This window comes from Phoca vitulina, unplaced genomic scaffold (assembly GCF_004348235.1).
Source record: "Phoca vitulina isolate PV1807 unplaced genomic scaffold, GSC_HSeal_1.0 scaffold11, whole genome shotgun sequence".
Taxonomy (NCBI): domain Eukaryota; kingdom Metazoa; phylum Chordata; class Mammalia; order Carnivora; family Phocidae; genus Phoca; species Phoca vitulina.
Window position 1 is genome coordinate 36,667,840 of NW_022589714.1, and position 12,082 is coordinate 36,679,921.

Sequence of the window (12,082 nt, forward strand, 5' to 3'; positions counted from 1 at the left end):
CCCGGGCCCCGGGGAAGGTGCTGGGTGCGCCTGAGCTCGCTGGCGTCCCAAGTGCCTCTGCCTTTAGGAGGCCGGTGGCCACACGCTCCTCCCCGTCCCTCCTCCCGCCGCGCCGGGGCGGACCGAGGCCCAAGCCGACGCGCAGCCCACCCACCGGCCGCGCGCCCGCGGTGACTGAGGCTGGCAGAGGCCCCCAGCGCTGGCGGCGAGGAGCAGTCGGGCTCGGCGCGCTCCTGTCCGGGGGCCCTGGTTCCGGCGAGCAGCTCACCGCAGCACCCGGGTGAGGAGGGAGCGCGGGCCGAGGCGGGAGGCCGCGGAGGTGCGGGGCGCGCTGGGCTCGGGCTGGACCCGCGCAGCGCGGGAGGACGGCCATCCCCGAGCGGACAAGGCCACGGGCGTGGGGGGCTGGGGGTGGGGGGCAGGAACCGCACCATCTCCTGCCGGGGGCCGACTCGCTGTCCCTGACCCCTCGCGACAGCGCTGGGATCTTTACGGGGAGGGTGACGGAATTCGAACCCAGTTCTCTCAAACCTTTCCCGGGGGAGGCAACCCTAACCTAAGAATTCGGTGCCGGGAGGGAATCGGGAACAGGGAACACGGGGAGATTTCTTATCTCTAGATCTCCGCTGGGACAAAACAAACAAAGGAACACCTCTCTTTGCGGAGTATTGCATTTTCCGGAGCCCAGTTCAGAGTAGCTGTTGTAGGACCAGAATTGTAAGAACAAAGCACTACTTCTGTTCTGCTCGCTTGCTCCGGACATCCCAGAGCTCCCCCACCGCGGCTCAGATAAGATCATGCCTGCTCTATCCTGAGTAAAGGGGAAGCTTGCTTATAAAAAGTCAAACAAAATCAGGCGGCAGAGAACAGTCTTCCCCATCACACTCTGTAGAAGTTTCTAGCTCCCCAAACGAAAAGGTCAGGCTTGCATTCAGGCCTGTGGTTCTTGGGGTCGCTGCAGAGGTGATGAGGAAGGAGGGAGGGAGAGGTGTGTGGGGTTCACTAAGGGGAGCTTGCTGGGTTTCTTTGAAGGACACAGGAGCTCAGGTTTAGGAGAGATTTGTGTGAACAAATCAGTCTTGCGCAAATTACCTTTGACCCAAGTGAGAATCCTGAGCTGGGATGCTGGTATGTTAAGTAGGAGCTGGAAAGTGTATCCCTTAAAGTGTTGACAATCCCAAAAGGCTCAGGACCAGATCTTGGGTTCCCATGCAACTCAGGGACCAGGGTATTAAGTATTGACCACCACAGGGCATGGGTGAGCTGCTGTCACCCCAGGGGATTTTCTCACAGAGGGAATTCTGGTGGTCCCCTAGAAGCTGGTGAGAGAACCCACCTCCTCAGCATTTCCCAGCTTGCACTCATTGCCGGTGGGCCCAGAGGGTTCCTTCCCTTCCCCAGACATTCCTGCAGGAGTTGCTGCTATGGACCGCATGGTGATGCTCTTCATGGAACTGGGCCCTTTGTACTCAAGGCTGACACCGGGAGTTGTGAGGGTATTAATCTGGTTCAGCCACTCATTTTACAGTTGGGAAATCCCTTCTGAGGTGTGATAAGGGCTTGCCCAGCACCCCAGGGCTTTCCCAAAAACGGACCCCTCCCTGGGCAGCTGGTTTCTTATTTCCTCTCCATTGGACGTCTTTGCCCTTTGAACTTCAGTAGTGAGGAATATGCATTCCCTACCCAGTGAGGTTTCCCCGGCTAATACAATTTACCATCCTGTTTGAGACTCTCATCATAGAGCAGTAAGGAAAGTGCTAACTAGGTACCTGAGCAGGCGTGGGACCCCTTAGGAATGTCAGCTGGAGTTTAGGAATCTGTATTCCTTTCAGTGACACCCCAGAAAATGGGTATTTCCTGGAAAGGAAGGTGATCATCAGGTTATTTATACCTTGGTTCATCTTAAGGCTCATCTGATAATTGGCTTGACTGACCTCTTGAGACATTGAGAAATTTCCATGAAAGTGAACCATTGAAGAGAAAGTATTGAGTGAAGGGCACCTGAAGGGGAACATCCCCTTCTAAAATTGCATTGTCCCAGGATTCTGAGGAATCTCTGTATTTTAAAGGAATGGGCAGCAGATTCTTACTGCCTCTTTCTATGAAGCCAGGCACCTGCCATGCGCCTTCACTGTTACTTGCTCCATTTTACAGGTATGACTCATAACACACTAATAGAAACAGTCTAATATATATAGGCTTGTAGTTAAAAAACAACTTAGCAGTTGAGGAGAAAGAAGCCTGCTATTAAGAACCAATACTGATTGGATTAAATGGCCTAGTTGATTCCTAGAGCAAGTTTTTTGTTCACTCCTTCTTTGGCTTCAAGAGATATTTATTGAGTATCTACTATGTGCCTGGCACTGAGTACAGAGCAGTGAGTAAGACAGATATGGTCTCTGTCCTTATGGAGTTCACATTCTAAAGTCGAGGGATGAGCAAGGTAAATTCAGATACTACTAGATGTTTTTGGAGAAAAAGAAACAGAGTGCTGTGGTAGAGTACTGTGATGTGTGTGTGTGTGTGTGTGTGAGAGAGAGGGCGAGATGGCCACATGGGAGGGGCCCCAGCTTCTTAGATTGGGTTTTATTTATTTATTTTTAGATTTATTTATTTATTTATTTGAGAGAGAGAGAACACAAGAGCAAGCAGGGGAAGGAGCAGAGAGGGAGAGGGACAAGCAGACTCTGCACTGAGCCGTGGAGTCTGACATGGGCTCAATCTCAGGACCCCAAGATCATGACCTGAGCCAAAACCAAGAGACGCTTTAATCAACTGAGCCACCCAGGTGCCCCCTTAGATTGGGTTTTAAGGAGAGATTTTTCTTTTCTTTTCTTTTCTTTTTAGGATTTTATTTATTTATTTGAGAGTGAGAGAGAGCAAGAGTGGGGAGGAGGGGCACAGGGAGAAGGAAAAGCAGACCCCCCAGCTGAGCAGGGAGCCCAGACGCTGGGCTCAATCCCAGGACCCTGAGATCAGGACCTGAACTGAAGGCAGACGTTTAACCCACTGAGCCACCCAGGTGCCCCCTAAGGCGAGATTTTTCTGAGAGATGACCTTGAGACGAGCCCCCAGAATACTGACAGATTGTTCTGGTGCAGGGACCCACAATCACACTGTCCTGACAACAAGCTCAGTGCGTTCCTCGCATAGTCGGAGGGCAGTGCGGGTGGAGGAGTGAGGTTGAGGGCCAGGGGCCAGGTCACGCAGAGCCTCGTAGGCTGAGGTACGCCATCTGGACTTGAAGTGCAGTGGGAAGCCCAAAGCAGAGGCGTGATGTGATTCAGATTGTTTCAGAGGTTACTGTGGGTGCACTGTGAAGAGCGGCTCATAGGAGGAGAAGAAGAGCAGTAAGGAGACCTGCTCCAGGTTTATTACGGTGACCCAGCAGACCGTGGTAGCAGTAGGTGGGCAGAAGCTGTTTCAGGAGGTCGAGTGGGAAGTTCTTTTATGCTTCTCTCTCACATTTCCCATCTACCTAGAGACGATGACATTGCTACATCTGGTCCACTTCTCTCGTACAAATAAACAAACTAGTGATTACACTCTTGAAGGTAACGTAAGACTGTATTACTATTATTTGCAAATGATGTGTGACTTTGAATTTCCTGTGCTTCATTTTCAGAAATTTTATAATAAAATTCTTTTGACTTTTTTATTCTTTACAATAAATTATGTGTCTTGTACATAAAATGCATTTTGATCTGTTCAGAAGGTTGATACATCTTAACTGTTACCCACAAAATACAGCATCCTAGAATGGAGTGAAACTAATTCTACAATACTAGCTGGCTTACTTTGGGGAGTTAAACGTGATTAGGTAGAACCCCACATAGAAGATTTGAGTCTGGAAACTGGAATAAAAATTCAAAAGGAAGTTAGCATGTTTGCCTTTGTCCTGGATACGGCTGCGTGCAGAATCTGAGTGCAAAGATTTGTTGATCATTGAAAAGCTATACGGGGCAGCAGAATTTCAGGAGAGGGCTGTGAACCAGAGTTGAATAGGATTGTTTCCCTTAGTGAAGCACTCTCTCTCACAGGGGACTCTTGAACTTTCTGTGGTTGATCACTGACGAAATTATAGAGGGCCAGGGAAGAGTTTTGAAGTTGTTTACCAACGAGGGTAGGGATGACCTTCTCAGGGACAGGACAACTAACTGCCACAGGGAGGCAACCCTCTTTCTCCTTCCTGCCTCATTTTGACGTGCAGCTTACTAGGAAGAAAACAGAGGTCCTTCCTCGTTTACACGGTGTGCAGTGGAGGATTCTGCTCTTGGTGACTCGATGGACTCCTGGTTATCTTCCCCATTAATGATTTATCGGCCAGAGCATCTGATTTCAGCTTGAAGTGGCTCGTCTGGTGATTCAAGTTGCAGACAAAATATGACAGGGATTGTGGGATCTGGACAGTCCCTTAGGGTTGGGAGTGGTTGGGGCATCTTTAAGGGAGAGGTTATCGTTTCTCCTAGAGGTGCCTAATTATTCTGTTTGATTTATGTAATATTTTAAACTGTTGAATTAGCTGCTATCCTTTAAAAATCAGGAGATTTTACATAGAAATATAATTTTCCAGATTTTCTTGGAAAAAAAATCTAGTAATATGGAGCTCTCAACCCTACACACACACACTCACTCACACACACACACACACACACACACACACACACACACACTACGTGGCAGCATCAACTGGAACAGGATGGTGGTGTTCCTTTTCAGATGGTCTCCTTTGCCACGGTCCCCACCACTGTTTTGTCTATCACTCATGTCCGGTTTAGCTCATTTGAGTTACCTGGCTGGCCCTCACAGGCTTCTGATCTTAAACCTCAGATTTAGGGCTACCTAGTCCTGCCTGTCCATCCCCCTTCTACTTGTATCCAGTGCAGGAATCCCTTTTTCAGGATCCTTGCAGGGAGTCGCCAGACCTGGACCTAAACTCCTCCTCTGCTCAATAGGATAATTGTCGAAAAGCACCTGCTACAGAGCCCTACAGTCTGGGTTCACATTCGCGTCATTTTTCTGTAGAACTGTAGTGGTCTTCCCCAGAGCTTCCCCGGAGCCAACACCCCTGGTGCGTTGAGCAGCTCCTCATATGACTCTGTTGCCTTGTTCCCTCATCAGTCTGGTTATTGTTCAGTGGTTGTCCTTTTGAATAAACTATCAGTCGTGAAAGCCCTTACAACCTGACCAGTTCAGTGAGATGCGGTTTCACTGGTGTGGAATCTACAGCTAAGCTCCCAGGATGGCAGCCAACCGCCCAGTGGTCTTAGGTAACTTTTAACATTTACGGCCTTAACACTAGAGAGGACACCAAATGTTTGGAAACTGGATGCAGATGAGTTTCTATTTCCAAAATGGGAGTAGAATCGATTAATTTTATTTTATTTGCAGCTGTTAAGGACTTAGGCTTATCAGTGTCTGTTTCATTCAGTTACTCCCACAACAGGGAACTGCTTCTTATTTTGCTTTTTTGACCCTATCTCTTTTCTTAGGCTGTGAAATGATTACACAAGAGTTGTATCGACCATGCCTGAGATAAGAGGCTTCACACACTTTTTGCAGAAGTCACTTGAGAGTCGGACATTTGAGATAATGTCCAGGTGAAGTTTTGATTCTCTTAGCTAATATGGGAGAGAGAAAATAATATGAATAGAGTAGGTACTATCTTTTCTCTTTCCATGTTTTGATATTGGCAAGTATGAGGCAAATTTGCTGATGTTTTTTAAAAGGAGTCCTATATCTTAGAAGAAGATGGAACCTTGGAGTCAGGCCACACCCATGCATCCATCCCTTCCCCCCCACACACCTCCGGTGCCCCTGGCGGGGGGCCAGTTAGTGGTGCCTGAACCCTTCTCATGACAGAGCACTCTCCTCACACTGTAAGGTATACATACCTTACATATACTTACATAAAGTGCCTCCCTAATGCCAGTTTCAGAATGAAATAAATATTTCTTCCATATTAAATGAGGATATAGTTTCTCCAGTCTCCCTTTAGACCAGAGTTCCTCGAGCTCAGCATTACTGACCTTCTGGGCCAGATATTTATGTTGTGGTGTCTGTCTTATGCACTGTACGATGTCTCGCAGCGTCCCTGGTCTCAGCCCCCCCGATGCCAGGAGCTGTCCCCTCCCAGGTGTGACAATCGAAAATGTCTCCAGACATTGCCCAATGTCTTCTGGGTGCCCCAGTTGAGATTTGCTGCTCTAGGATGAAGTTTAGCCTACTTCAGAATGAAGTAAATACTGTTTCCTTTATCAAAGAAGGTATAGTTGCTTAAAGATATTGCTGGTAAAAAATGTATGAGGTCATCTACCTCTAATTATGAACAGAAGTTTTCGCTAGATCCAGAGCAGGGGAAGGAACAGGTATGTAAAGTTACAGAGATTTGCACTTTCGAAATTATATCTCTCCATAATTTTTGAATATTTGAATAATGAATATGTAACACTAATATAAGAGAAAAACAAAATATACTGCAACTTAAAAAAAAAAGTAATACATTACTTAGAAATCAGGGCTGGAAAATTGACAGTTTCCTGCCTTCATCCTATTGTAAAATATCCAAAGCAGATTTGTTCTCTGCTTTCATTCTGTAACTTTACATGCTCTTCTAGTTTTCTATTGCTATTATAATGATTTATCACAAATATATTGGTTTATTTTTTTTAGGATTTGTTTATTTTAGAGAGAGCAGTGGGGGGGGCTGAGGGAGAAGGAGAGAGAGAATCCTCAAGCCAACTCATTGCTGAGCTCAGAGCCCAATTTGGGGCTCAATCCCAGGACCCTGGGATCATGTCCGAAATCAAGAGTCAGATGCCTAAATACCACCTAATCCAGGCACCCCACAGAGTTATTTGTTTAAAGCAACACAACTTTATTATCTTACAGTTCCATAGTTCAGAAATCTTAGTACGACCTCAGGACTAAATCCTGGGAGCACCAGAAAGATGCCCCAAGACACAGTTTCTATAAAGGGCCCAGTGTCTTTTTATTTTTTTATTTTTATTTTTTATTTTTTAATAATCTCGACACCCAGTGTGGGGCTCAGACATGCAACCCTGAGATCAAGAGTCACATGCTTTAGCGACTGAGCCAGCCAGGTGCCCCATAAAGTGCCCCGGGTCTTCTTAGCATTCATGGGCAACATGAGATGGCAGGGGTAGTGGACCCTGAGAAATGTTCAACTTTATGGCCGGGGACCTGACTTTTCCACATGTCTCAGGGCTAAGGGATGTTAGCTCTCTGAATATGATGGAGGAGATGCATGCCACCAGTTATGCTGTGAATTTGTACGCTGAGCAGTTTTAGTAATGGTGATGGTGACAACAGCCAGCAAAGCTGCAGAAGGCCCAACCCAACCAGTTCTTCCATTGGACCTGCCCCTCCCCCACTTCCCTTCCCCTGCCCCAGTGGACCTGTTGGTTTGGTGTAGGTGGTCTCTGGCCACCGCACACAGGCACAGGTGCATGCTGGTGATGGGATGAAGGAGCCACAGGAACATCACTGGGATTGGGCTCTTCGTCTTGTCCGGCACATCCACACCTCTGGCAGTGGCCATCCTGCTTGTGCATTGCTGGGCTCCGTAGAGACACTCAGAGAGCCTGGGGCGGGGTACTGCCGGGGACATCAGTGTCCACTGCGCCGAACCCCAGGCTCTCGGCCATAGCTTGGCCTGCACCCGAGGACCACGCAGGACAGCGCCTGATCTCGCATCACAGGACCCTCTGCGGCCACCCTCCCTCCTTCCAAGTTTAAAGACCCTTGTGATTACATTGGCCCGCCTGGATGATCCAAGATAATCTATTTTCAAGTCAGCTGATTAGCCACCTTAATTCCATCTGTAACCTTGATTCTCCTTTGCCATGTAATGTTCTGGGGATTAAGATGTGGAGATTTGGGGAGGGGGGAGTATCATTATTCTGCAGTCCATGTACTCCCATTCCAAAGTTCATCAGAAAGAATTTGAGGAACAGAGTCCTGGTACTTGTGAAAGAGCCATTTCTTTTCTCTTTACCAAGAACAGGAGAGGTAAGGGACAGGCCCTAACCTCTTGCCAGGATTGGGATTGACACAGATTTACTCATCAGCTCTTGACAGAAATTCTGGACTCAAGAGTGAATATTTTGCCTACTGTTTTGGTTTGTCTTTTGTTTCAAAAAGGTAAATGATGCCTGATGAGAATTTACTAGTGACAGACAGGGGAACAAAGGGTTAGCAGAGGTCACAGTATTATATAGAGATCTCAGCTGAGATTTGAAGAGCGAGGAGGAAACTGTGGCTTGAGAGATAGACATTAAGTACACAGAAGAGAAGACAGTATCAACTTTTTTATAAAGTAATCTCTACCCCCAGTGTGGGGCTTGAACTCACGACCCTGAGATCAAGAGTCGCATGCTCTACTGACTGAGGGCAGCCAGGCGCCCCCAGAAGGTATCAACTTTTAAATGGACTGAAAACAGAATGTGTTCTCTGAGCACCCTGTAAAGGTCTTGCCCAGGGGCGCCTGGTGGCTCGTTGTTAAGTGTCTGCCTTCGGCTCAGGTCATGATCCCAGTGTCCTGGGATTGAGCCCCGCATTGGGCTCCCTGCTCTGTGGGAAGCCTGCTTCTCCCTCTCCCACTCCCCCTGCTTGTGTTCCCTCTCTCACTGTGTCTCTCTCTGTCAAATAAATAAATAAAATCTTAAAAAAAAATAAAGGTCTTGTTGATCTGCCAGGATGATATTTTATCTAGTGATCAAGGAGTCAAGATTGAAGAAAATGCTTTTTAGGTTTTATTATTTGAAAGAGTATTGATTTTTGAAAGTAAATATTCCCATTGATTTAAAATATTGGAAAAGAGAAAAGAAGGAAGGATTAAAAATTACCTTTCATTTCTAACTACAAACTCTTCAAAGAGGGTCAACTTTGTAAATATTTGCTATTTCTTTTATATATTTTGGGTCTTCTTGTTCTTATTGTTGGCCCCCCCACACACACACACTCCTTCTTCTTCATCTTTTATGTATCTGAGATCATGGAGAATCCTCTTTATTCTCTACATAACATTTTACTTAATATTAAACATAAACACTCTTTATGGTCATACCAACTCTACTAAATATTCTTTTAAAATTATTTACTAGTAGTAAGGCAATATGTTTGGTTGTAAAAGAAAATGTGAAACATCATGGGAAAACCACCATAATTCTATCACCCTTATTTATTAATAGTCTTTTAGGGTGAATTTTTACACAGTAAATTCTATAATCTTTTTTCAATTAAAATTGCATAGTAACCTGTTTCCTAAGTCATAATGAATTGTTTTGTAAATATCATGTAAATAACTGAATAAAATCTCACGGATGATATTCCCTTATTGTTTGAGGTTCTGTAGGGTTTCCCCATGTGTATGTGTGTGTTGGCTCCCATAAATAGAATTGGAATGAACACCAATAGTGCATTATATTTTTAGGGTTTTTCTTCCCTATGAATATGATTTTTTGTGTGTGCTGATCTTAGAAATAAAGTGAAACGGTCAAAGGATATGGACAAATTAAGGCTTGCCAGATTGCCTTCCAAAAGTCAGGATACCTATTTATACCCCCACTGGAACTGCCGACTATGCTTTGGTAAATTTCACAAATTTCCCTGTCCCCCAGCTTTTTGTTTACCAGTCATTCATCTGCCTGGCCAGACAGGTCTTTCTCCATAAAAATGTTGTATTGGCTAGAGGTGTCAGTAATGAACCTTCAAACATTATGATTAGTAACATTGCTGTACAAAATGTTTCAGTGTCATCACCTTGGATTCTCCAGTTGTAAATGTCCAAAGTCAACAGTATACGTTTCCGGTCCCTAGTTTGCAAATGTAAATACAGTTCTAGCTAACTCAAATCCCGCGTTTGAGTAAGAGGTCCTTTTCTGTAAAAAGAGAACCATGGGAGTTAACAGACTCCTTATGAATTATCCCTCTATGTTGGGATTCAGAGGCCTCCCTTAGTCATCCTCTCAGACATCTCAGTGACCATCGGAAGTTCAAAGAAGCCAGTGTCCGAGAAAGCCAGGGACTTGGAGCCGTTGATTATAGTCCTTTGTTCAGAAAAGCAAGAAGCACTACTTTCATTTTACTAATATGGGAAATGTTTGGTCATATTGATCTAAAATGTGTAATACTCCCATAGAGGATTGGTGATCGCTTATAATAAAATCGCATGAAACAGCCAAACAGCTTTACCTAAGAAATCAAGCTAGAGAAATAGATTTGAAACCACACGAATGTGTTGTGAAGGTACATAGGACTGTGAGACACTTGAAAAGATGAAAGGTATTGGACCTTTCCTAGGAGCAGCTTCAATCTATTTGGGGAAAGAAGATGGACAAGATATTTCAGTGTTAAGAAGTGACACATAAATTAACCAACACGTAATGGTGTGGAGTGAGAGTGGTTTGGGGGTGCTGAGGAGACGCTGGGGGGGAGTTACTATCAAGGAGATCAAGCCCCCTTGACTGAGGAGGAATGAGGCCGGAACCTGGGACTGGGAGCTGGTCATAGAGAGGAGAGGGTGAGCTGTGGTCTGGAATTAAATCAAAGGCAGAGAGAAAGGCTTCAGAGGGAGCGTCATCCTGGTGTTTCTGTTTTCCTTAGAGAAGGAGCGTTTACACCTTCAGTTGTAGGGGATAGGAGGGCAGCGTGAAGGAGAGTGCATCCATTTAAGGAGTGAAGACTTTCACCTAATGGGGAGAGGTGAGCTAAGGAGTAAGGAAGGGGCTGCCCTGAAACCACTGGGACACAGGTAGACTGAAGTGTGGCCTGGGGGGCACAGCTGTGTTCAGCGGCTGCACTAGTCTCTCGCCCCCTGTACTTTCCATCCCCTGTAAACCCCAGACGCACACACGCACGCGCATCCACACATGGCCGGGCTACGGGCGGACGCACACAGCATTCTGCGGGGCCGAAGTCATTCCTCTGCTAGCTCAGCCCATGTTCACTGGACACCTGCTAGGAGAAAGGCCCGCGGTGCTGGGTGCTGGGCGCGGCGGGAAATGTCACTGTGAGACAGACGTCCACACTCGGACGTACGGCTTGTAAGGGTCTCTGTGTTCTGCCCCCCCCCAATTTTTTTTTTTTTTGCCAATTAAATACAGTTTTATTTAAGACATCGCATTTTCCACTTAACAATACAGTGCTTATAAAGTGCAATGTTTATTTCCTTTCCCTGTGCATGTATTCCATATTCAAGTATCAAGAATGCCCAGCTCCTGCGTGACAGCTCCTGGGAGGGCTTTCCACGCCTCCCGGCATCGCGCACCCCCTGGAATTGACCATCCTCCTTTGTGTCTACACTGAACCCACTTTTATCAAAGCATCTCAAACCCCAAGCTGCATTTTTTTTTATATATATATGCCAAAAATAAGGGTAACTACTATGAAGGGATAGAATATGACTAAAAATGAAAAATAAAAATGTTTTTTTAAAAAAGGGATTGATAAGATGTTGGTTGAAAAAGGGAAAAAGAAAAATTTAAAAAAAAAGACAGTTAAAAAAAATTAACTTTGAAAGACTAAAGAATCATTGTAAAAAGGCCATGGATTCTATGTGCTGTATTCCCCCAGCGCTGGAGTTCTGCCGTTCTCATTGATCGGTAAACTTGGTCTTGGCTGGCTGTTCTTGCTGATCTTCTGGGGGAGGGACCTGTTAAAAATAATAATAACCAAAAATAAATAAAAAAAAATCCCTGGCTCTCTCCATGCCTCATCAGCACTTAGCCAGAGCAGGGCGAAGACCTTAGAAGCCACAGTGCTGCAAACACTATCCCGACCCCGTCCTCCACGTGTCATTCGCGACAAAAGAACATAAAACCCCTGGATGTTTTTAGAGTAATTCATTTACAGATGTTTTGATTCAAATATTCTAAAGACATTTATCAAGACTGGAATTTCCCCCTAGCTTCGGAGTCCTTGCTGCACAGTCTCCCTTCAGAGGGTATAGGATCCTTATTGTAGGAGCCAGCCATACACTTAGCACTCGGTGCTTGGCACATGGGTGGTGTTTAGTAAATGTTTGAATGGATGGATGGGTCAGCGGATGGTCTGGTGTCTA

General features: G+C 45.8%; 1 protein-coding gene across 4 annotated transcripts in view; it reads left to right on the forward strand.

Moving 5' to 3' along the window:
* The first annotated feature begins 10 nt into the window (after positions 1–10).
* PLA2G7 (phospholipase A2 group VII) overlaps positions 11–12,082 on the forward strand; it is a 42,226-nt gene continuing 30,154 nt past the window's right edge. For 2 of the 4 annotated variants that reach the window (XM_032409697.1, XM_032409698.1), the window contains exon 1: positions 12–280. The gene's annotated coding sequence lies outside the window, so the exon portion shown is untranslated. Of the gene's footprint in view, positions 281–12,082 lie in introns of all 4 variants that reach the window. The other 2 variants (XM_032409701.1, XM_032409700.1) reach the window with 2 other exon arrangements.